Here is a 3803-nt window from a genome sequence, read left to right as displayed (position 1 = left end):
GAAGGCTTGCCAAATATCAATTTCTCCAATAGAGTTTGTGAAGGGTGTGTCCTTGGCAAACATCCTAGAGAAAAGTTTGACACTGGCAAGACTCACAGAGCATCCTCTCCTCTAGATTTGATCCATAGTGATCTCATGGGGCCTTTTCCTCATCCTTCCACCAACAAAGCAAGGTATGTGCTTACATTTATTGATGATTTCTCACGATATACTTGGGTGTATCTTCTTAAGAAAAATTCTGAAGTTTTTTCTCACTTTGGAGATTTCAAAGCACTAGTTGAGACACAGTCCGAGAGAAAGATCAAAGCCCTCCGTACAGAAAATGGGGGGGAATATGTTAACACAACACTTCAGAACCTTTGCCTTGAGTCCGGCATACAGTTGCAGTACACAGTTCCATACACTCCGCAACAGAATGGAGTTGTTGAGATAAAGAATCGATCTCTTAAAGAGATGGCTTCCTGCATGTTGCATGCTAAGTCACTGCCTCATAAGCTATGGGCTGAAGCACTTAATTGTGCTAACTACATCCAGAACAGATCTCCTCATAGGTCTGTCAAGGATCAAACCCCCTTTGAGGCTTGGAGTGGCACTAAACCAGAGGTCACCCACTTCCGTGTTTTCGGCTCCTGAGCATGGGCCAGGATCCCCTCTGAAAAGAGGAAAGCTCTTGATCCACAGAGCATTGAGTGCATCTTTGTTGGATACCCTGATGGTGTGAAGGGATACCGACTCCTGATTTCCTCTACGGACAAGCTCATCATTGAGCGAAGTGTCAAATTTGAGGAAAGTCTCTCGCATGCACCTCAATTGCCGCATGCAGACACCTTTTATCTACCTCATGTCTGAGATGATGACTCAGTACACTCAGATGCAGATACAGAGCATGCAGATGCCGCGGTAGAGCATGCAGATGCAGAGACAGAGTCTTCAGATACAAATCCAGTGCATGCATATGATGATCCAAATCCAAGCCCAGATCGGGTTTCCAATAGTGAATCAAATTCCCTTGTCATAAATCAGAGGACAAGGAGCTTATGTGAGATATATGCACAAGACCACCCAACTGCTAGAAATGGTCTTGTGGGGGATAATTCTGATCTGCATAGGACTAGCTCAGAGTTTATTGAGCCTCCTCTTGTCCTCACTGCCGCTGAACCATCACCATCCTGGCATTGTCATTTGGTTCAGTCTTCTAATCCATAGTCTTATGCTGAGGATGCTGGGCATCCATCCTGGGAGTCCGCCATGGAGGAGGAGTATAACTCCCTCCTCGAGAACTAGACCTAGGATCTGGTCCCCCTTCCTTCAAGAAGGAAACTTGTCCAATGCAAATGGGTCTACAGGACCAAGAGTACTGCAGATGGGAAAATCACCAGACGGAAAGCAAGGCTAGTAGCTAAAGGCTTCCAACAAGTGCATGACATTGATTATGACGAGACCTTTGCTCCAATAGCAAAGATGGATTCCATACGCCTTACACTTGCCATTGCGGCTACCCAGGGATGGGAAGTACATCAAATGGATGTGAAGAATTCCTTTCTTCACGAAGACCTATTAGAGGAGATTTACATGGAGCAGCCACATGGTTTCATTCAGGATTCATCTTTGGTCTGCAGATTGGAGAAATATCTCTACGGCCTTCAGCAGGCCCTGAGAGCTTGGTATTCGAAGATCGATTCTTTTCTCTTATCACAAAACTTCAAAAGATGTAAGTCTGATTCGAATGTTTACATGCTCAGAACACATGATTCTCTTCTTATCTTAGTTTTGTATGTGGATGATCTCCTGATCACTGGCAGCTCGGTTTCTGCCATTGCTGCAGTCAAGAGGGCCTTGCATGATAGGTTCTTGATGACAAACATGGGTCCATTACACTTCTTTCTTGGTCTTGAGATAAGCCAGTATGCCACAGGCATCAAACTCTCTCAAGCTAAGTATGCACGGGATCTCCTCGAGAGATTTCACATGACTGACTGCAAGCCAACACCGACTCCTTTTCTGTCTGGGGTCCGCCTTGAGGATGGAGGTGACACTCCATTAGTTGACAGCACTCTCTACCGACAGCTAGTGGGGAGCTTATTGTACCTCACCCACTCCAGACCAGATCTCTCATATGCAGTAGGGGCAGTTTCCAGATACATGCAGGAGCCGCATGAGCTACACTAGAATGCTGCCAAGCGCATCCTCCGATATGTGCAGGGCACCATCACCTTCGGGATTCACTATGCAGCAGGCATTGCATTGAATCTCCTTGGCTTCACTGATTCTGATTGGGCGGGCGACAGTATTGATCGCAAGTCCACCTCCGGATATTCACTCAGTCTAGGGTCTGGCCTTATCTGTTGGTCGAGCAAGAAGCAAGCTGTTGTTGCTCTCTATTCAGCCGAGACTGAGTACAGAGGAGTAGTCAACATCACCATTCAGGCTCTGTGGCTACAACACTTCCTCACTGAGTTGGGCATCCAGTTCCACCAGCCCATTATCATCTGGTGTGACAATGAGAGCACTCTCAAATTTTGCAGGGATCCAGTACAGTGGTAGCGGACGAAGCACATAGAGATCCATATGCACTACATCGGAGACTTAGTACATGATCGGGTCATTGATTTTCAGTTCTGTCCTTCAGCAAAACAAACTGCAGACATTTTCACCAAGACATTCACTAAGCAGAATTTTCGCTCTCTGCGCGATCGTCTTGGAGTGAAGGACACTTTTGCTTAGAAACTGTCTTTTCTTCCTCTTCTCTTTTAATTACATTGTATTTTGGGGGGGGGGGGGTTTCCCACGAGGTTTTCCCTCTTTCCTCAATTTTAGTACAAGTTGCACTGTATTTTGGGTGACCTTTGGCCTTAGTTTCCAGGGCCCATTTTCTATTTTTCCCCATAGTGGTGTTCAGGGGGTTGTTGGAAGTACTACACACCTACATGCAGACTCTTAGTTAGAGCATGGGACTACATGAAAGATTCCTTCTGCATGATTTACTGCATGATTTGCTCCTTTAACTCCGCAACTGGTTAGTTCTTCTGCATGACTTGCTCCTTCTTTAACTCCGCAACTGGTTAGTTCTTCTGCATCATTTACTCCCTGATTTGCTCCTTCTTTCACTCTGCAACTGGCTAGTTCTCTCCGGAACTTGTTGTAGGTGTCTCATTGATCACCACTATGGTGCATTACCTTGGGATATTCACCCAGTAATGCTATATCATGAGCATTGTAACCTATTTTCTAATGAATCATTCTTTTGTTCTTTCGATTTTCTTTTAGTGTTTTTGCTCTGCAAAGCTATGTGTTCAACCTTTACTAGCTAGATTCATCTGTGCAGGTTTTCTAACACATTTACAAACATTATTGTTACAACAGAGTATTGGTCTCCGAAATAAAGGCATATTCTAGAATAACAAAAAGTTATAAACAAAGAAACCGATGACTGACGGTAAATACGGTTCTATCGAAAAATTCATGATAAACTACGGTAATAATCACCTTAGGGCTTAAAAAAAAACAATAAGACACAATTAGGAGACTGAATCTGGAAAGAATTATTCATACACATTAAAAATTATTAGTTCGAAAACGTTTTGCCTTTTTTCTTTTTCTGTAACCGAGAATATTCTTATATGTAAAACATGGTACATTTAATTGAAATCCAAACAAAATTTGAACTGGAATTATAAAAAGGAAATATTGTCATATAAGGGTTTCAAAACATAAGAAGGATATATATATATATATATATATATATATATATATATATATATATAACCATGACAGAATATGTCAAACCCCACTGTATCTAATTT

The sequence above is a fragment of the Pinus tabuliformis genome, chromosome 1_2 (assembly GCF_031772625.1).
Source record: "Pinus tabuliformis cultivar Carrire ecotype Pingquan chromosome 1_2, CPIR1, whole genome shotgun sequence".
NCBI lineage: Eukaryota > Viridiplantae > Streptophyta > Pinopsida > Pinales > Pinaceae > Pinus > Pinus tabuliformis.
This window is presented reverse-complemented; position numbering follows the sequence as displayed.